This window comes from Callospermophilus lateralis, unplaced genomic scaffold (genome assembly GCF_048772815.1).
Source record: "Callospermophilus lateralis isolate mCalLat2 unplaced genomic scaffold, mCalLat2.hap1 Scaffold_805, whole genome shotgun sequence".
Lineage (NCBI taxonomy): Eukaryota > Metazoa > Chordata > Mammalia > Rodentia > Sciuridae > Callospermophilus > Callospermophilus lateralis.
Genome location: NW_027516097.1, coordinates 69,441 through 92,148, shown reverse-complemented (window position 1 = coordinate 92,148; position 22,708 = coordinate 69,441). Strand labels below are relative to the sequence as shown.

The following is a 22,708-nucleotide window of genomic DNA, read 5'->3' as shown; positions in this document are numbered from 1 at the left end:
CTTCCACAGTTCCCTTCTTCTATGATAATGCTTCAAAGCCTAATGTTAATGTTCCACTGGTTCTGACTCCACAGTTTCCAAAGTGTAGGTAACTAGATTCAATGCTATGGGTCAGCAGAGACAGAGCCTACTTCAAAGGGCTCTGGAAGAGGCTTAGCAGGTACTTTCTGTGCTCACATTGAGGCATGCACTGCCAACCCCTAGCCAACACACTGCACGTGGAGGCAATTCAATCCAATACCAAGGCCTTAGAAAGCATGGCAACAGCATTATTGACTGAATGAGTCCTTTTAAAAATTCTTAGGCAATTGAATCAGACACCCCATGATTTGAAAGTGAGCTTCGGCATTTCTGTTTTCTCTTCTGTGATACTAGAGTAACACAGCTTCCTTTATAGGATTTTTTTCAATGATTAAATGAGATAAACTAATCAAAGAGTCTATGGACATTTAGCACAACCCCTCCACCCCAAATAACAACGATTCCTGGTATTGTTTGATTTGCCCTGTAAAACAGGGAAGAAAAAAGATATGTAAGGATTTAAAATGTCTTTTCTACTGTCACACAATGAAAAAACCCTGGAATAACTCCAAATGTATGCTTATAGTAGAAAAGAATCCATGATCTAAAGAAAAGCACATTTTAAAACTTAGAATTGGGGGGTCAGAGTTGCTGAGTGCAATTTCTTAAATTTACAATTAACTAAAAGTAGCTTAGTTGTAAGCCCAGGGATCTCCACAGCAGCCCCAATTTGATTTGGTCAGCTATGATTCACTGCTTAGACTTTACAACAAACCTTCAAATGGCAAAATTCACTGGAATAATGAAGGTTTAACTGGAGGCAAAAGTATACAATTCACAAAATGTATTTAATTAGCCCTCAGGCCACTCACTGATTTAATATACAATTTCTAAAATGAATTGTGGAATTCTATAACATAAAATTTACTAAAAATGATATCAGTGTTTTAAGACAAAACAGTTCTCACTTTCTTATAGGGTATATTCTAATGAAAGAATATTCTTACTTCTTGCCATTTAGCCTGACTCTCTTTAAATTTTCATTTTCCTTACATGCTTTCAAGCTTGTTTTTTATTAATTATACAAATCATGAGCATTAAAAGGCAATATAATAGTTTCAAAAAGTAGATTCAGTGACTATCTGCATATTTAATTAACTGCTCTAAATTTTTATTCATTTTATCCATGGCGCAGTAGTGACATCCACTGGCTGTCCCTTAATATTGTGTAGATTCCTTGGGCTTTTAGTGTAAGTCTTGTAAAAAAGAATCTGTATGCCCTACATATTTATGCCTTTGCTTCATGTCAACTGTAGTTGCATTCACCTATACATTCACTGCATTTAGTGCTTCGTGTGTCTCATACTTAAACCTTGAAATTCAATAACAAATGAGAAATATTCTGTGTTTTCAGAGTTAGAGGGACTCCAATAAACCTCATCATTATGAGACTAAAAGGAAACAAACTAAATATAGTGAGAGGGGGAAGCATCTTTACTGGTTGTTTAATCAATGAAAAAAATCAATATTGTCATTTTACACTACCAGAAATTTGGTGCATTGCTCTGTTACTATGATTTTGAAAATTGTGAAGTATTTAGAAAAGATGTGCCATGGGCAGAACTTGTCAGGTGCACTAAGGCAGTAATTTCCAAAGTTTAGTAGGTGTTAGAATCTTCTGGAATGCTTACTACAAATGCAGATATCTGAGCCCCTTTGCATAACTGTAGAAGAATCTTCAACAGACAATTTTGGTGCATTTGGTATATTTCCACATTTTGAGGAACACAGCACTGATAGGCCCTATTATCCTTAGTGTTCCAATACTGAAATCTCATGCACAATGCAGGTTGCATGCTGTTTTGAATTCCTTATTACTGACAACCTAGAGAACAGGTTCAATTTTATCAGGGGGCCAAACTCTTCAGAAATACTGTATGTTGTACTATGCCACTTACTAATATTTCATCATCTAATCAATTAAAACTTACAAAAATATTTCCACAGATTTTCCAGGCAGTGCATAGAAAACAGGAATAGTTTATGATTGCTTATAAGTAAAAATCAGGTGCACTCCAAAGATGAGATTAAATAGATGGGGGGTAACTAGTATGAAATGTTCAACGACAGTACAGAATGTATTTTCACTGTATATTTTAATATGTTAGCAATATAACATCATCTGCTGGTGATGAAACTACAGCTGATGTTTTTCCTAATGTTGCCTAATTTTTCTGTAATGAAGATGTACTATGTATGTGATTTGTTTTAAGGAAGCATATCCTACAAGTTTTGGGGAAAATTGTGGGTGTCAGGGAGGACTCAATGCTGCATTCAGCATTCTTGCAATATTTAACCAATCATCATCATCATCATCACCATCATCATCCCTCTAAATCTCACAACAAAGCTCTCAATTAACCAGAAGCTTCATGGATGATTTGAGTTATTGCACAATGAATTTGGGTACTTACTTGGAAGCTATGATTTAATAACCTTTCAGTTAATAATTGTGACATGGAGTAAGAACAATTCTGAAAAGCACTGAGGAGGTAAGAGAAACAAGGGCAAGAAAGCACAAAGGCTAAGCTATTTTCTATGAGAAACCAAGGAAAAGGTATTAAGGGGATGGAGCTATAAGATTACAAGAAATGAAGAGACAGCATCTAGAACTTAGAGTGGAAGAAAACAATTTTTTTTTTAATTTTCTAAAGGGACTAAAAATTAACCAAGTAGATTGCAATTCCAAATAAGCAACTTCCTCCTCCTATAGAAAAGTGTTAAAAATTACAATGTGCAGCAAGAAGAAAGTAATATTCTTTCTGAAAACATGTTCAAATAACCCCCAGCTTCCCCAGTACCTCTGTAGGATGTATGTGCATCTAGGGTAATGGTGCTTGCTGGAAGACGACTGGGGAGTTTGATGCTAACGCCAATTTGTAATTTTCACCAAGTCTCCCAGGTGAAAAGCTGGGAAAAACCTGGCTTCAGAAGTTAAAAATAGGCCTCTTTGCAAAAAAAATTTTTAGGCTCCTTTGCCTTACCAAGACCACAGACTAGGGAGAGAGTCTAAATTTAGATTCTTTTCCTTAAGAAAAAGGCAGGCACCTGCCAAGATGCATGTTCATCATCCATAGAGAATTAATGGAAACTAATGAATCTCCATATTTTGGCAGAAAAATAACATGCTCAGGCTCAAACTCTGGATTGTTAGGATGAGACAGCAATATAAAAATGTGCATTTTATCCAAAAAGATTGCCAGGTCACATTAAGAGCCTACTACCTAATGTGGTCAAATTTAGAAAAGTAGGGAGAGAAAATAAACAATTTAAATAATTTCATCCTGTATAGGCAAGTTTGTCTTTCTTCCTAAAATGAAAGGTTGTTTGTTTGTTTTTTTCTAATTAAAAACAGCATGCCCATTCATAGGAAAGCTACATGGAATGAAAAGATAAACCAATTTATAAAGTCACCTCCACAACCCACTAATTTTATGTGATAGGGAGAGCCAGGCCAACTACTTCTATCATTTTGTTCAGATTTTGTAGCATGGACACACACAAACATACAAGCTGGCCTTGAACTTAAAATCCTCCTGAATCAATCTCTCAAGGCAAAGAGCTTTTACATGCACACACACACACACACACACACACACACACACACACGCACATACACACTTTTTCTCGTTGTAGTAGAAATTTTTTCTAATAAGTGTAAGCAGATAGATGATCAATTCATTATGATCCCTATTAATAAGTATTTGGTTTGAAAAATTTCACTATTATAAATGGCATTATGGGAAACATCTACTCTTACTCAGTCTCAATCCATGATCCACAAAGCTTTAGAAGGGATCTTATAGGAATAGAAATCTTATTTTATCTTTTTCATTTGTTTGTTTAAAGGCCATTCATGGAATTCCATTCCCATTAGAATTAGGCTCACACTCCTTTCCATGGCCTAAAAGATTAGAATGTTTCCTGTATCTTCACTACCCTCTTTACCCACCATGCCCACTGATGCTGATCTTTATTTTTTCCTCAAATGTGACATGTTATTTTTTGCCTTGGGGCTTTTTACACATGCTCTTTCCACTGCTTCAAAAGCTCTTTGACTTGGGGATTGATTCAGTAGGATTTTAAGTTCAAGGCCAGCTTCAGCAATTTAGCTAGGCCCTGTCCCCCCAAAAAAGAACTGGGGATATAGCTCAATGATAAAGTATTCCTGGGGTCAGTCCCCAGTACCATAAAAAAAGCAAACTCTTCACCCAGAGCTGTCTTTAATTTCTCAGTGTTCATCTTTCCATCTTTCTCCTCAGGTTCAACCTTCTACCTGTTATTGGGCTCTTTGTTTCTGTCTCCATTCTTCATCTTTATGCCCCAGTTCTAACTTCCTATGTAAAACAAGGTCTCAAGTCTTAACTATTCCCTTCAGCATCTGCCGTAAGGCTTCCCCTTCTTGTATAAAGAAGTTCTAAATAAAAACAATTCTTGCTCTAAGAATTCTCAAGACATGCTAAAATCAATTTTTCACCTACATGAATGAATATCCATTCTCCTAGTTTTCTAGACCCTAAAGGTACTAACTGTTTTCTATACCTCCCTTGCTGCCTTCCCATGTCTCTCATCCAGCGGCGTGTGTTATCACTGACAACTTCTCCTACACAAAACATCTCTCCATGCCCAGACTCTGGAGCAGACTCTTCTGGTGATTGCCAAGAATATTCAATAGCTCTCTGCTGGATTCTACTCCTGTGATTTCCTTCTCCACCTTACTCATCAGTCCATGGTTACCCTTCTCACTCCAGATCATCAGATTCCTTCTAAGATATAATAAATTTACACATTCATTCATAGTTTTGAGAATTTCTGATGTGCAGGGCAGAGATAAAAATTTAAATAAAGCCCCTCCATGATTTCAAGCAGGTGAAGTGTGCAGGCCAAAATACTGAAGTGCCTGGCTATGGCCTTACTTAACTGGAGTATCAACTGCTTTGCCTAACATTGGAACTCCCCCTAATGCAGCAGGAGCTTGCCTGTGTTCTATTTGCCATGACTTTCCTTTCTGTTATACTGTTCCACACTCTTCAGTTACAATGAAGTTATCATTTGCTTAAAAACTCTTAAATTCAATCTCTGTCCTTTCCATGCTGGCTGGCACTGCCCCCTCCTTTTGATGACGCTGCACAGTCCTATCTCCAGTGCTTTGTAAATCTAACTCCTGCAGCCTTTCAGAAAGCCACTTCCCTCCTCCCATCTTTCAGCAAGTGTAACCAATATCCCTCTCACTTTGTGTTTATAGTAGAACACTTACCCAGCCCGCCTTTAGGTTTTGGGTTATTATGCATGAGTATTTTAAGTAAAGGAAAATAAATGGATTTTTAAAATGCAAATTTAGTTAAAACCAAGACCAATTTACCAAACTCCAAACTTGCAGAGGTTTCTTGAGGAACTCTGAACCTGGGCAGAATGAGATTCCCATATTTTCTCTCTTATCAACTTCCCCAATAAAGAGCAGAACTGCCTCTAGATAGATATCTCTAGAAACCCTATTTGCATATTAAAATACTTGACCTCTGTTAGAGGAAGTTGGCCCTTGTACACTAGTGATCTCCTTTAGTGAGAGACCCCAGTCCTAGCTTAGCACTTATCCTTGAGAATGTTTTGGTTTAGAGGTAGAAGGTTCAGTATCAGCTGTGTTATCAGACAGAGGGACAGAATACATCTAGGGAGCCTAGGTAGAACTCTCCCCTCCTAGGTTGGACTGGCTCTGCCTTCCAGCTGCCTTCTGCTGACCACACCCCAGGCATCAGAGAGCCAATCAGGACTGTGAATCTTTCCTCAACCTTTCAGTTTCTAAGTAAATGCAAACAATTTTCTGTGGTTTAAACCACAGCAGAATTTCTGCTATGGTAGGTCTTGGGAGGAGGGTGAATGGATTTTGCATTTTTAACAGGTTTCCAGGTGATGGTGGTGGTGGTGCTGTTGGCCCAGGACTATTCTTTGAAAATCTTTAGTAGAATTTTTACTTCTTTCTGGAAAGGAAAAGATAGTTGTTCTTTTCCACTTCCCTCTGCCCCACTTAGCTTTTCATTTTTGCCACCTGGTTAACCTTGCACTTGGAATGTGTTCAGCCTCTTCCTTATATTTTGTTCCCCAAACCTCTGGCCTCATCCTTTCGCATCTGGAGGGTCACCAACTTCTCTTTGAGGGTGCTGAATGGCCAAGAAGGAAGTCAGGGCGCTTTCTTGGGGCTGATTGAAAACCTGGCTCATTGTGAATGCAGCTTTCTCCAGGGCTGAGGAGCTGTGGGTCCTGCTCAGTGTAATCACAGTTGTGAGAGTGCCCATCCACAAAACCCTATTCTTTGTTGCTCTTCAGAGAGAACTTAGTCTTCCATTTTTTTTTAAAGAGAAAATCAGAGAGGAGAGAGAGTGAGAGAGGAGAGAGAGAGAATTTTAATATTTATTTTTTAGTTATCGGTGGACACATCTTTGTTTGTACGTGGTGCTGAGAATCAAACCCAGACCGCACGCATGCCAGGCGAGCACGCTACCACTTGAGCCACATTCCCAGCCCAGTCTTCCATTTTTGAAAGTAGAAAACAAAGATAACTTCTTTGGATTGGCCCTAGGTGATTAGTTTTCTAGAATAGAGGAAAAAATAGGAAAAAGTTACTCAATTTTGCTAAGTTGGTTCATAGAATGCCAACACAGAATGTTCCACCACTCCCCCAGTCACAAGAAAGATGGATGATGAAGTACTACTTGATGGTGAGGTGAACTTTCCTTTCTGGTAAGATAATTGGCTAGGCATTTGTGTCGGGGGGGTCTGCCAGGGCCACCAAAGGATGTCCTATTTGTAGGGCATGCGTGGACTTTCTGATAACTTTGGTCATGATTTTCCCCTTCCTCTCAGGGTTATTTTGACAGATATTTAGATAAATGGTCTAAATGTAGGACAGCTTTTAATGAGTACTAACTAGTATTAAGCCCTTATATGAACTGACTCTTTTAATCATTTGAGGAACTGTTTGTGGGCAGTCCAGTTACATTCCCATTTCTTTGATGAAAAGCAAATGAAGACTCAGAGGGTAGGAAGAGGATCTGGTACAAATTCAACTAATTTATTTGCGAGCCCAAGGTCTTAATTTCTGTGCCATTCTGCCTGCTCATCTTCCTGTATCATGTGTCCTTAGCTATTTGACCACATTACTGAATGCCTGGCCAACTTCATGAATAAGCTCCAAATCAAAGACAGGAAGCTCCCATTGGGCTTTACCTTCTCATTCCCCTGCCACCAGACTAAGCTAGATGAAGTAAGATGGGTTCTTCAGAAGACTTGCTGCATTGCTTTGCTCCTGGGGCTGGGAGGACTGGGAAGAACTCCCTGGTGGCCATCTGTTGCTGTGGTATCGGCAGTAGCACTGAAGGATTTTATAGCTAAGGATTCAGTATTGAGAGTTCTGGGCTCCAGGTGACTGTGCATGTGTGGAGGTGTTGAGGGGTGAAAAAGTATCGGGGAGGTAGGTGCTCTTTGTTACTCTGCATTTCACACCCATTGCACAGTGTCCCAATCTCACCCAGGGTGACAGGAATGAGAAGCTAGGAACTCTTTTGATCCTGAGTGTTTTGATGAAAGGTCTTGAAAGAAGGATGCTTTGTGAGTTAATGATTCAAGGATATACATATCTTATTTTGGCAAGTATATAGCTTGCTCCTTCTGTTTCTTTGAGGCGGTAAATCATGAAGGTATCACTCATTTGATCTCCTTTCCTGAAGCTGGGAGGAGCCTGAGTTTCTTTTTCCTCCACTAGTCAGGAGACAGTCTACAAATTCAATGATGACTTTAGCTGGGCATCAGAGAGCTCTACTAATGATGCTTGGCAAAATGTGGCCTGTGTTTTAATTGTAGAAAATCAATATTCATTCCTTGGTTGTTTTGTAGCAGAGTTTCCTGGTCTCATGGACCAAGGGCTTCAAGTCCAGTGGTGTAAAAGGCAAAGACGTGGTGGCTCTGATCTGGAAGGCCATCCAGTGAAGAGGGGTGAGAGTGGAGTGGTGGGACCTCGGGTGTGTAGGCCCTTTGGGATTCACTCTGAAGTCTGTGCTCAAACTCAGCCTGAGAAGCTTTTGTAGAGCTTAAGGGGAGGTATTCTTCTTCTCTGCTGTTACCCAGTAATTTTATATATGATCAGATGCCTTTGGGGTTTTGAGATTAACATGGTGGAAAGTAATCTTAGTCTTGGTGCAAGAAAAACCCTTCAGTCCTGAAGAAGACTTCATATCATTTCAAGTAAGGAAGTTGGCATGATGGTGACATGACGGTAGAATGGGGCAGAGAGTGGACAAGATAAAGTTCTGTCATAGGAGTGGGAGGGAGAGAGAGAAAAAGAGAAAGGGAGGGAGGGAGAGAGAAGGAAGAAGAGGGAGGTGAGAGGGAGAAGAAAGAGAAGTAGAAGAAGCCAACAAGATTGACTTTTCTTAGTGCAGTAATGGCTACAAATTAGACCACAGGGCTGGTGTCAGGAAAATGGTTCTCCACAATGAGAACAAGCAGGGTGGGAGTGAGTTGCCCGATATTCACTCGGGTGTGGATCTAGCTTTCCAGCTCGAACATTCCTTGGCTCTGAGTTGGGTTAGTAAGCCCGTTGCACTTGAGCTGTGTGTCTTGCTGCTCTTTTTCCATCTTTACATCCTGTATCCATCCCTTCTGTGATGGTGAAGGTCAGAACCCTCCATTTCATCCCTACAGGACTTTGATATTGACATTGTGGCTGTGGTGAATGACACGGTTGGGACCATGATGACTTGTGGTTATGATGACCAGACTATGAGTTTGGTCTCATTGGGGGTGAGTGAGCTCTGGGTGTGAGAGCCAGATGTGCAGTAGGGGGAGTAGGCTGAAAAGAAGGGAGTGACCTGTAGACTGGGTTATATTTGAAGATAATGATGTAGTTGCTTTGGAGGGCCAAGCCAAGGCTTGTGGAGCTGGGGGTAGGGTAGTAGAGTTCTGGATCATATATTGGGTAGCCCAGGAGTCTGCAGGAAGGGATCCTAATATGGAGCAGCCTTGGACAGTAGCGTAAGAGGAAGATGGGGGCAGGGGAGGGACGTGTAGGGAGGTGCTTGAGCAGTTCCTTGCTTTGGTCAGGCACTGGCAGCAATGCCTGCTACATGGAGGAAATGCACCACATCGACATTGTGGAGTGCGATGAGGGGCGGATGTGTATCAACATGGAGTGGGGGGCCTTTGGGGACGATGGCGCGCTCAATGACATCCGCACGGAGTTTGACCCAGAGATCGACATGGGCTCACTGAACCCTGGGAAGCAACTGTGAGTGGGCCTTTGGATGGCGGGGTTGGGGGGTGTGTTGGGAACTGAGGTTGGGGCTGCTCAGGGACAGGGGATTTGTTTTCAGGTCATCTCTGTAGTCTTACTTTGTCACCCAAAGTTTGCCAAGGCACCCACTAATTATGGGAACATTTGGGAATATAAATTGCTGAGAGGGCTCTAAAACCAGCGCGAGTAATAAACCCCATCATCCTTCAGCACATTCACTTTGGAAGGCCATATCCTAGTTCTTGAAAGCCCCTTTGTAGCTCCCAACCACTGCACTCCACAAAGGACCAGGTTATATCATATGGCTGCTCACTGCCAACCCACAGAGTCCCAGGGCCTCCTGCTTCAGCTGCAGACTGACTAAGGCTTATGGAAAAGCTGGCTTCTCAGAAGCCTTTTTGGGCTCCATCCTGGGTCTGTGGCCCAACCATAATCTTGAAGTAGATCGGATAAAAGGCCCCAGCATTTTGTGACCTGAATGTTCTACACTCCAGCCAGGCCAGACTTGGTTTTATGTTACTTTCGACTCTTACACAACCTTATTTCATTCTCACATTGGCCAAATGTCTTTGAAGATGTTGAGACAGGATTGCTGCAAGCACTAAACATAGTTACAAAACATTTTGAGCAATGCAGCATCTCTCTGGTCTTCTTGATGTTGGGACTGTTTTGGGAAGTCTTTTCACACAGATCTCTACTTAGAAAGGAAAACTAGCCCTATAAACCAGGTCAGTGGTGGGCAGCCTTTTGCTTTACTGGGGAGTCCTTTCTTCCTCAAAGCTTGGTTTCATTAAGTCATAAGCTTTTTTTTTTACGTGTTGGAATGTGAGTCCATTTACCTGAACTTAGGAACATACTGGTTGTGTCAGCCATAGGTGACCAGAGGTTTATGAGCTCAGAAGTCACTCACTCAATGTCCAATAATGAGACACACCCATGTCATTCCAAAGAGCCCTGTACCCTTTGAAGTATCAAAAGACAAAATTGCCAGCCAGGTCTTGACAGCATATTCCTGGTTTATCCATAAAAAAAAAAAAGATTGGGGAGTCATCTTTCAAATTGTCAGCTGAGGTAGCCCCAAAATCATGAGTGATGACATCACACTGTAGAGATCCGCTTGCCCTGGGGGTGCTTCCCTTAGCTCCCATAGAACTAGATTCACATGTGAAGATGTAGAATCCTCACTGTTGAAGCCAGGTTACTCCCAAGGCAGGTGCCCATGTTGTTACTTTGACATTTTCAATGTGCCTTGTGCTCAGAACAAATGCTGCCACCTGTCCCTTAGCTCCAATGCTTCCTGACTTGTCCTGAGTTGTCTCTTTGTAGGTAATGTCCAACTCCCTTCCACACCCCTGCTCTGGGCCTCCTTGTCACTGAAGCCAGTCCTAGACAGTACCAGTAGCCCTAGGAGCCTCCTTTCTCTAAGACCCAGAGGCTTTCTGAGAGACCAATGGGTCTTCTTTGCCCAAAAGAGATTGAATTTCCTCTGCCACATAGTCATCGCCGGAAAGACTTCTAAAGGAAACAGTGTCACCTAGTGCTGCAAAATTAAGTTACAAAACTGCCTCAGGTTGGGAGCTGATCTCTGCCATTCTAAAACATGTTTCTTCTATCACCAGCCTGCTCAGAAACTTCCATTGTGTTTACCCCCAGACTCTTTGAGATCTGTTCCAACTTGGTCTTGTAATCTTGCCTCACTATCTTCCTGCCCCAACTTGTCCCCCAAACCCACCATTTTCTCAGGAATCCACAAATCGCCTGTAAGAGGCTTGTGCCCTATATTTAATAAGGTTAAAATTTTTTTTCTCTTGAAAAAAAATATTGGGACTCTACATGAGATTTTATTTCAAAGAAGTTTTTTTTTTTTTTTTTTTTGGAGAGAAGAAATTTTAAAAAACATTCTCCTACACAAAATTAAATTACCTAAAATTCAGTCTGTTCCAGAATGTTCTATACTCCCTGGTTGTTTCATCTGTTTAAGTCCTGTTTTTCCCCATTGTTCAAGACTCACCAGCCTGAGGGTCAGTCCCAATCCCACAGTTCCTGCAGCGCCCCCAGTTGTCACGTCGACACACACCTGAATAAGTTAATCTTTAATCATGTTGACCTCTAAAGCATGCTGAATCTTACATATTTGTGTCTTGCCTCCCTAGGAAAGTTGTGCATTCATGGACGGTGAGGGGGTATTATTGCTTTGATCTATATTTCCCTGCAGGTTTGAGAAGATGATCAGTGGGATATACATGGGGGAGCTGGTAAGGCTCATCCTGGTGAAGATGGCCAAGGAAGAGCTGCTGTTCCAGGGGAAGCTCAGGCCAGAACTGCTTATCACAGGCAGCTTTGAAACCAAAGATGTCTCAGATATTGAAGAGTAAGTTTCTGGTCCCAATGCCTCTCCCCATAACCGAGTGTCTGGTTATAGGGAGAGGCATTTGGGGAACATGGATGGGGCATTGGCTTTTGACTCTTTGAGCAGGAGGTCCACATGATTGTCTTTTTTTGGGGGGTGGTGGTACTAGGGATTGAACTCAGGGGTGCTTAACCACTGAGCCACATCCCTAGCTCTTTTTAAAATATTTTGTTTAGAAATAAGGTCTCGCTGAGTTGCTTAGAGCCTCACTAAGTTGCTCAGGCTGGCTTTAAACTCATGATCCTTCTGCCTCAGGCTCTCTAGCTGCTGAGATTATAGCCATCTGCCATGTCACCTGGCCACAAGAGGGTCTTGAAGGTGGCCCATGGTGGGCCTGTGAATTCACTCTACTTACTTGTCTGTGCTCCTGTGGATTTTGAGGGTGATGCTACCAAAGTGACTCAGGGTTCTGGGAACAGTTGGCCTGCACATGCAGGGACTTGGGCTGTTGCACTGGGTTAAATTCTGGAGGCATTAACGGGGGCACATTAACACTTGTTTGCATCTATCTCCTTGTTCTTCTCCTGAATTTCTGACATTTCTTTTCTTATCAGCAGTTCTCAAAAGGGACTACCCTGAGCCCTACTTCAAAACAGAAAAATAGGTGCTTGAATGCCCACAGATATATTCACCCACTCATAGTGCAGCTGGGGAGTGGGAGTGAGGATGGCCCATGGTATCCTGATAGCTGGGGCTAGTTTTCCATTCTTGCTATTTCCTCGTGTGAATAGAGGGGGTCCTAATAGTTGAGGAACCAGGTAGAGAGAGGAAGTGATTTCAGTGCCAAAAGGAGCAGTGAAAGCATTCCAAGGACTTTGTTCTGAGTGGAACCTTTAAACAGTGGCTAAAGTTGCTACACCCCAAGGGGATGGTAGTACTCAATCTAGTGAGGCATTTGGTTCCCCTGAGAAGGGCAGTTATGGTGTCAAATCACCTACCCTTTCCCACCATCTTCAGACACAGACAAACTCTGGCTGCTTTAGAGAGAACAAATGGGCACCACAGCTGGATTCACATGTTTAGAGGTGACTCTATAGAGGCAGAGATTCTGTCTGTTTACCCTAAGACAAGCAAACGGCAAATGCAAAGAGTGCAGAAGGTCCATGAACCGGGTCTTATCTTCATATTAGCACACAGAAAAGAAATACTGTTTTTTTTTACTGGGGGAAAAATGAGCCAGGGTAGTACTGTATGTGAGTGTGTGTGAGTGTTTGTGTGTGTGTGTGTGTGTGTGTGTGTGTGTGTGTGTGTGTGTGTGATGTCTGGGAAAGATACCTCAGGGTGGTGATGTTGCATTGTATTCCCTCCTTGTTGTCCCGACCCTGCTCACAAACAGGTAGCAAGGTCATAAGATATGCTGTCCTCACTGATAGATGGGGTTGGCTGGAGCTGATGGGCTTCCTTGCCAACCCATACCCTCCTCCTGTTGGCCACAGTGGGTCAGACAAGTGCCCACACACTAGCTTTCTCGTTCCCCATGATAAGGATGACATCCGGAAGGCCTACCAGGTGCTGGTGCGGCTGGGTCTGAATCCATTGCAGGAGGACTGTGTGGCCATTCACCGGATCTGCCAGATTGTGTCCACATGCTCAGCCAACCTGTGTGCAACCACCCTGGCTGCTGTGCTGCAGCGTATCAAGGAGAGCAAGGGCGAGGATAGGCTGCGCTCCACCATTGGGGTTGATGGCTTCATCTACAAGAAACACCTTCAGTGAGTCAGCATGTTGGGCCCAGGAGTTAAGGAGGTCCAAGAGTACCTGGGCCCTGGTGACTCCATAGTGCAGCTCTGTTTTTCATCCCAAGGTGTTGGGGGGTCTTTGTAGAATTATAGTTCCCAACAGAGCAAGCGGCTACTGGAGGATGTCATTCCTGGTGTGGGTGGAGGTGATTTCTGAAGGCTGCTGATGACTCAGAGCTCCCCTGGCTGCTGGGTACTCTTCTTGGCCACCCTCTTATTTATAAGACAGAGTTTCAGTATTTACTCTTATGATTCTTGGTGGTTCTTATTGCTATGTATTCTGCCAGGGACCACCTCAGCACTGGGGGTTACCAGCCTCTGATTTGGGTATTGAATTGATGCCACACTGCATGTTTTGATCCCTTGGGTTATATATATCCAGACATTCAAGTTTCAGTTGGGACCTGGAAGAAGCCTCTTGTTGCACTCACTTAATTTCTCCTAACATGAGTGCCAGGTCAATATGTCATCATTAACTGAGCTGGTCACTGTGGAAGGTCTCAGCTCTGAGGCCCCCTAATCTCCTAGCTCAGTGCCTCCCAAACTTTAGTTAATGTGCCCATGAATCATATGGGAATCTTAAGAGGCAGATTCTGGTTCAGAAGGTCTGAGGTGAGCCTGAGATCCTGCATCTCACAGCCTCCAGTGAGGCAGTTGGCTCATGGACCACACTTGGAGTAGCAGAGCGATACCTCAAAGCAGTCATCACCTGGAGAGTTTCTTGCCAAACATAAGATGTTATCTTTAGTTGTTCAGATACCTTGAGATGGTTGGCAGAAATTGGCAAAAGAGAGGCGAAAGTGCAGAAGAAGTAACATATTCAAATAAAATGAGTTATGAAACATGAAAAATGGGTAATGTTAGAGCCACCTGAGTCTATTAGACTGCAGAGGCTGATTGCAATCTCCTGGGCAGAGGAGATTTCTTGTGACTGCACGTAGGGAACAGTGTTTTGCTAGAAGTGTCCTTTTCTTTCACTGGGGATAAACCCCACCAGGGCGGTCATCTGAGTTTTTATACAGGGATTCCTAACATGGGAAAGAGTGGAGGGAGAAGGCTTAGGGAAGCCTCTGCTCTTGCAGGCCCAACTTTTGGGCTGAAGCAGTGAGTCACTGTGCAACCATTTATACCACTGACCTTAACTGTGGACACCTGTCTCTTATCTCACCTGGGTGGCTACAGTTTTGCCAAGTGTCTTCACAAGGTTGTACGTTGGCTGGTGCCTGACTGGGACATTTGCTTCCCCGCTCTGAGGATGGCAGCAGCAAAGGGGCAGCCATGGTGACTGCAGTGGCTTACCAACTGGCTGATCAACAAAGAGCCCACCAGAAGACCCTGGAGCCTCTAAAACTGAGCCATGAGCAGTTGCTGGACGTCAAAAGGAGGATGAAGCTTGAAATGGAGTGAGGTCTGAAGAAGGAGACACACTCCATCGCCCCTGTGAAGATGCTGCCCACCTACTTGTGTGCTACCCCCGATGGCACAGGTATGCAGCAGAGATGCTCACCTAGCAGGCATTTGTCCTAGCATTGATGCTTGGGTAGCTCAGTTAGCATTAGCCTTGGACATTTGAACTGCCACCTGTTTTTGAAGCTATATTACTATAATACTAGAGTCAACCAGACATATCTCAGCTAAAATCAAACAGTATTTACTGGTACCTACTATGTATCAACACATTTAATGCCTATTAATTCCTTTAATATTTGTTAGCTATTAAAGATTAGTAGTTACTTTTGTGTATTAACAAACTGCTGTATGTGGCAAAAAACAGAGGCCTGAGAAGTTAAGAAACTTGCCCAAGTTCACACTACTAGCAAATGTCAGAGCTGGGATTCAAATCCTGGAATTTAGGTACCAGAGCCACTGCTCACAACCATCACTTGGTCCGGGTCAAGGTTCAGTATACTGTACTACCTGGGCCAGGTTTGGCCTATGCCTGTTTTTGTGAATAAAGTTTTATCAGCACACAGCTATGCCCATTGGTTTGTACAGCATTCATGACTGATTTGTACTACCCCGGCAGAGTTGAGTGTTTGCAGTAAGACTATGTGGTCCACGAAGCTTAAAATGTTTCCTGTCTGTCCCTTTACAGAAAAAGGTTACTATAAACCCTCTTGTAGGTCTTGCAACCTAATAAATGGAGGTCTTTTCCCAATTCAGAGAAAATGATTGCTGAGCAGGCCAATGTAGCAGTTAGTATAGGTTCCAGAGACTAGGGTTTGATCCCTGCTCCCTTTCTCTACTGATGTGATTCTACATAAGTAATGTTGTCCAGCTCAGCCAGATTTTGATCATCCATAAGAAAGGAATGAACTGTATCCCTTAGGATGGCCTAAGTGTTGGATGGGGACTGTGTGTGAGGCTTGTGGCACACTGAAATTGCCTAATGGTGGAAGTTTTTCTCATTTTAAAAGATTTTCCTTCTAATTCTTTTAAAGAATTACACTCTCTTTTTCCTTCTCTAGTCTGGAATCTAACCTAAGATGGTATTTGATTTGGCACAAATAGCGTATTTAGATAGTTTTAAATGTACTATATCAGCATCCCCAGAGCTCTGCAGTGCTCTCTTTGACTTCTGGGCCCCCAGCATGTGGACTCATTTGAGAGTCACTAAGGAGCCAGCAGAGATCTCATCCTGGGGCATCATTTTTCTTCATCATTAAATAGAGCTCACACTCCATCACCCCCTGAGGCTGCTGAAGCTGTAGAGTGGCCCCTGTCAGGGGAAGGTACATAAACTGTCACTCTTTGTCACCCCAGCTCATTTCCTCCTTGGATTTGTTTTCCAGAGAAAGGGGACTTCTTGGCCTTGGACCTTGGAGGAACCAATTTCCAGGTCCTGATGGTGCGTGTGCAAAATGGGAAGCAGCAAGGAGTAGAGATGCACAACAAGATCTACTCCATCCCACAGGAGGTTATGCATGGCACAGGCGATGAGATGAGCAGCATGGAGCCTCCAGGAGGGCCCAGGAAGCTTCTTGCTTTCAATGACAGCTCTTTCCTTGTTTACCCATGGACCTGGAGAAGGTTTGTGGGCCCCAGGCCCAGGCTGCTCTCTGGGTTTGTGTCTGAGATTTCATTTCTTCTGGATGGAAACCTTGAGCTCCTGCTGAGGCCTTGTTGGGGGCAGCCCATCTAGGCCAGGGCCTCTTTCTTAGTGCTCCAATTTCTCCCCACAGCTCTTTGACCACATCGTCCAGTGCATCACTGACTTCCTGGAGTACATGGGCATGAAGGGTGTGTCTCTGCCTCTGGGTTTTACCTTCTCCTTCCCCTGCCAGCAGAACAGCTTGGATGAGGTAACAGTGCCTTCCCACAGGGCTCTCCTATGGGCTTTGTTGACCTTAATGAGTTAAAGGAGGGCACTAGTGACCCTTGGGGAGGATGGGCCTATTTATAAGAGTAAGATGGTTGAGGCTGGTGAAGGTTAAGTGGGTTAGTTAGGATCCAACTTTCTTTGGAAGAATGATGATGGTGATGCTAAAACAAAACATTAAACTCACATATTTTAAGCACTTATTTGTATGCCACATAATACATTTAGCTTCCTATGTGCATTATCTCATTCAATCCTCACAGCAACCATCTATGTTAAGTGTTCATATGCCCAATTTTCAGTACAGAAGATATGGTCTACAAAGGTACTTGGTGCCTTGCTCCAGGTCATCTAGCTTGGGAGTAGCCAAGCCACTATTTGAATTCTGTTTTTCTGATGTCTTGAGACCGTGAGCTCAAATTCTCTCTCCTGCTCCTGAGGCTCTTACAGGCTCAGGCATTTTTATTTTGTCTCCTGTAAATGTGGAAGCTCTGGTCTTTCTAGACTCACCTTTGCCTCTCATTCGTGTTCAACTTGCCTTGGGTGAATGAAAGAGGGATTGAAGATCTGGTGTTCCCAGATATTCTGGACAGGAGTACATAAAGAGATGGAGGACAGCTGAGTAGGCAATGCTGGGATCTGGGCTGATGGCTTCAATATTAGAGTATTTTTATTTGAACAGTGGTTCCTCTCTTACTTAGCCAGTCATGTAGAAACCTGCATGCATGCTGCAGGGTTATGGTGCTGTGGATGCAGTTTCTAGGTGCAAAAGGATGGTTCCTGCCTTAGATGCTTCCAAACTGGGCTGTTGAAGCAAGCTCAGAAAAGTAAGAGCTGCTGTTTGGACCATGGCAATGAGATACTACAGCCCTGAAGACTCACAGTGAGGTGATGATCTGAGTGCAGTCCTGGAGGAGGTGAGGAGTACTGGGAGCAAATTTGAAGAATGACTTGATGGGGAGAGGTTTTACTTATTTATTTGTATTTTTTTTGAGAATTATAATATCTATATTATATAGAAAAGAAGAATAAATGATTAATAGAAAAGTAAAAATAACATTCCAACAAAGTCCTTCCAGATTTTTCCTACAAATTTTTATTTTATTTTATTTTAAACAGACACTATCTTTTCATACCAACATGTATTTATATATTTTATTGGGTATGATAACTGTTTCTATCTGAATAGAAGTAGTCTATCTGAATAGAACAGTCATCCTGCTCGATCTTAACCTGTATGTTCCAATTTTCTGTAAGGAGCACATGTTATGTCTAAGATCATAAAAATGAACAGCAAACAAAGGGAAAGACAATTCTATCTGTTAGCCAATGAGGTTATCCTGATGATGAGGTATTAGCAGGTGCTCAGGAGGCCTGAGGGCCTCTGGCTGTGCTTACTTGCCACTGGCCTTGGGCAAGTCTCCCCAGCTGTTGGGGCCTGTTCGTGTCTTTTATAAGGATTACCTGAAGTGATGTTACTTGAACATTCTATAAATTTTAAAGCACCGAACTTTTGCCAGAGATATGAAGCTAATGTGCAGATGAGAGAGATGGGTGGAGGTGAGCACATCCTTGTCTGGATGTGAGTGTGTAAACCAAGGCTCCACAGGGATGCACTTTGTTCTTCTGAGTCTTTTGGGATCTGATCATGGTATGACACATCCAGTTGGATGAGATGCCAAGGTGATGGGCATGAACCACCAAGCAATGCCTGGGGACACCATGCAAGTGGGCAGTAGTGAGCACACAGTCCACTGGTGGGTCCAGCCTCTTGGGAAATGGATCTGGGAGTGCTGACACTGGTTCCTGGTGTTCAGCAGCACAGAGGGCTCAAGTGAACAAAGATTTCTCCCACATGCAAAGCCACCAGGCATCTACTTCCAGATGGCCCTGTGACATGGTCAAGGGCCACATTAAAGATGGACCCACAGAGGACTCTGAGAAGCCTTAGAGAGCTTTCTCACTGAGAAATGTGGAGGAGTGTAAGGCCTAGACACTTCCCCAGCTGTGGCTAGGTGCTCGTTCACTGGATATGGAAGTATGAAACATTAAGAGATGTACTGGCCCTTCTGATTTAAGTGAAGGACAGGGACAGGGCAAAACTGCTTTGCCCAGTGAAGGAAACATGTGTTGGGACATTTGCACAGTGCTTATGAGCCATTAATTGGAGTCAGCAGGTCTGGAGGTGAGTCCTGCTCCTAGCTTCAAACTAGGCCTAGGCAAGTCACATGGGTGCCTGGGTTACCTGTAAAAGGTGGGTGTGATCATGATAAATGTTCTCCAAAGATGGCTGTGGGGATTAAATGGTGTAGCATATATCATGCACCAGCATTGGTGCACAGGAAGTACTCAGTAAATCCAAGCAACAACCTTTGGGACAACCTTAGGTTGAGTATCACTGGTAGGTAATATAGCTAGTTACTCCAGGGAATCTGTCTAGTTTAAGAGGTTGAGAGCCCAGAAATGACACAGCAGCCCTTCTCTGAGGTCTTCTCTGTGCTTTTTAGAGTATCCTCCTTAAGTGGACCAAAGGCTTCAAGGCATCTGGATGCGAGGGTGAGGACATGGTCACCCTGCTGAAGGAAGCGATCCACAGGCGAGAGGTAAAGGAGACCCCATGACTTGATTCATTGATGCCTGAAGTGATCTGTGAGGGGCAACATTGAGTGCAGTTGCTTTGGCTGGCAGGAAAATTGATGTAATCATTCAGCTCACAATGGTTGAGTGTCCACTGTGCATAAAGCTCTGTTCTGGGTGTGGGGATTCAGGAATGACAGCAAAACAAAACAACAAAAAAAAAAGAACGTTTGTTCTCAAACATAAATCCATCATCCAATGGCAACTGTTATTAAGGGCTAAGATAAATGAAGTTGGACAAGGAGAGCAGGTAAAGTGAGCAGGGAAGTGGCAATCTTAATAGCAGCACAACTAGGGAAGTGTTAAGGTCTGTAAACAAGTCAGATTGGGACCTGTTATTTTGCCAGAGAAATGTTAGAGTCTGTAAACAAGTCTGGATGGCACCTGGCAAAATGCCAGAGGTAGTGGTTTGTGAAGTAACAAAAGTGAGCCATTAAGTGTGGAGATTCCTTATTGGTTGACTGCTGTATCTATTTAATGCTAATTAGATAAGCTGTGTAAAATGTATAAATATCGCTCAGATCCTACAATAAACGGCTCTCACTCCTGCTTCATCAACGTACACAAGTTATTCGTCACCCCCCCGGTTATTCTGCTGCAGCGGGACTGCGGCAGGGAAGTCTTCATGCAAGCCTTGAGTGAGCCTCGCATGAAATAAGGGAGTGAGTCACAGCATTTGAGATGTATTTTATATACATGTAAGTGTCCTTGCAAATGTCTGAAGGGAGAATGTTGGGGTTAACTTGTGGACTAGGCATCTGCTTCTGCCTTCTTAGGAGTTTGACCTGGACGTGGTGGCTGTGGTTAATGACACAGTTGGAACTATGATGACCTGTGGCTATGAAGACCCTCACTGTGAGGTTGGCCTCATTGTTGGTATGGTTGTCAACCATCCTCCCCACAGAGGTGGGGGGCAAAGCCTTGGATGGGTGGGAGGCTTGAGCTGAGTGAGACCTGGTGTCCCTGTGATTGGCAGGCATGGGTAGCAATGCCTGCTACATAGAGGAGATGTGCAACGTGGAGCGGGTGGATGGAGAAGAGGGGTGGATGGAGAAGAGGGGCGGATGTGCGTCAACATGGAGTTGGGGGGCTTCAGGGACAATGGATGCCTGGACGACTTCCACACAGAATTTGACAAGGCTGTGGATAATCTTTTGCTCAACCTGGGCAAACAGAGGTAGGCACCCAACTAGGTGAGGGTCTTGCATCCCAGAATGGACAGCAATGAGTGATCGGAGTCTCCACCATAGCATTTGCAAGGAAGCTTATTATCTTGAGATGACAATGGGTTTCTTAGAAAGTTCTGAGTTAGTAAACGTGAGGAAGCTGCTTCCACCTTGAGGCCTGGGAGAGTGGAGGTGGGGGTGGGATCAAAACCTAGTGCTGAGTCTGTGAGGGACAAATGATGAGTGGACCACTACTGCTCCCAGGGTAAAACAGCATTTCTGGGGCACCCACACAGGAGTAAATCCTTTCTTCCTCCCCCAGCCATCCAGCATCAAGCACCCTCTCTTGCCAGAACTGGTCAAGGGCCAACATCACAAAGCTTCATGAGTGGTGGTGGTGGTGGTCGGGTGAGGGGAGGGTGTGAGCAGAGAGCACATGCTCAGTTTTGCTGAAGGTGGAGGATCAGTGTGAGAGGACACTAGGAATCCTGCTCAAGTGAATTAAGTGGCATTCCTTTCCCACCATGCTGCCCTCCGCTTTCCGTTCTGTCTCAACACATCCCACCACCTTTCTATTTAACCTCCATGAACTGCAGGTTTGAGAAGATGATCAGTGGCATGTACTTGGCAAGATTGTCTGTAACATCCTTATCAATTTTACCAAGCATGGGCTGCTCTTCCGCGGCCACATATCAGAGCGGCTCAAGACAAGGGGAACATTTGAAACAAAGTTCTTGTCTCAGATTGAGAGGTGAGAGTTTATTTAGGGTTTGGAGGAGGATGCGGTCATGTCCTATGTATTTCTCATGGACAGACAAGCTGAAGGATTTCACAGCTCAAGTGAGATCAGAGCAAGGCTCACACAAGTCAGTCTAGTGGCTCACACATGAAAGCTGGTGCTGAGCATGGCATGGGGCCATGAACAGGGATATTGTTGTATTTTTAGGTCAAATAGAACAAGAAAGATACCCGATCATAGGATGTAAATTAAAATGTGCAGAGGAAAATAATGTGATGAAGCATCCATGCTTGGCTTGCGGATTCTTCTTCACTGCTGGTTGCAACAATCAGGCAATGAGGATTGATTAAAGAGGGCAGGCTTCACTCTATCAAGGACTAAGTAAACATCAGGCAGGGAAGAAGCATGCTATGCTGTGGCTTGTTAGAGTGAAGCCTCTGTCCTCTGGTCTAATGGCAGAAAACTCTGTTCCAAATTAGAATGGCGAATTTCAGAGCCCTTAAAAAATTAATGCTGTGGTTACTCTCAAAGCATAGACCAGGAACTGGGTTACTGACCTGAGTGGGCCCCAAGGGCATCTGCACCAGTGAATAGAGTCTGCTTAGTTGATGGGTAAGAAGATGATTCCAGGTCTCTAAAATAGTTTTCTTTATAAAATAGGGTTTATTTTCTCACTACAATTTTATGTGCACCTATTTCATAAAAAGGACACAAGCAGAATGCAGTGTGGGGAATGGAAATCAAGCAGGAGTATAATGCTAGTGAGTTCATGCTTGTCCTGAAGACCCAGGGACAGCAATGAGAGAAGGGACATGAATGTGTTCTACAGCTGGAAATGCCACAGGCTGGCATGGCCACTGTCTTTATTATTTCCAAATGAGTAGACAGTGAAGTTCCTTTGGGTTTGGATATGTTTTGTAGTGACAGTGTTCTACCTTCCCTGTACAAAGCAGAATGAGGACCGTCTTTTAAAATTTCCTGTCACTCTCAGGAAGAGTGAGTGTGGTCCAGTGGGAGGAGCACTAATCTGAGTTTGTGATCAGGGCCCTAAGGTTGTCAATTTAATCTATCTCTGGGAAATGAGCCATGACAGAAAAAGAACAAAATGGTAAAGCAGAATACTGGAGAAAAAAAAACTGACTCTCGTTAGGTATCTTCAAAAAATAGATATACCTGCACTGCAACAGACCAATGTGCATCTGAACCTTATCTTTCAATTTTGCATGTATGCATACAGATCAGGGACAGCCTAGCTAACTTCCCATTTCTCACCGTACAATTACCTGAAAACACATGTAATTGAATATATTAAGAATTCTGCAGATGCAACT

General features: G+C 43.5%; 1 pseudogene; it reads left to right on the top strand.

Moving 5' to 3' along the window:
• Positions 1-7,228: 7,228 nt before the first annotated feature.
• On the top strand, positions 7,229-21,389 carry LOC143387728 (hexokinase-2-like; annotated as a pseudogene).
• The last annotated feature ends 1,319 nt before the right edge of the window (positions 21,390-22,708 follow it).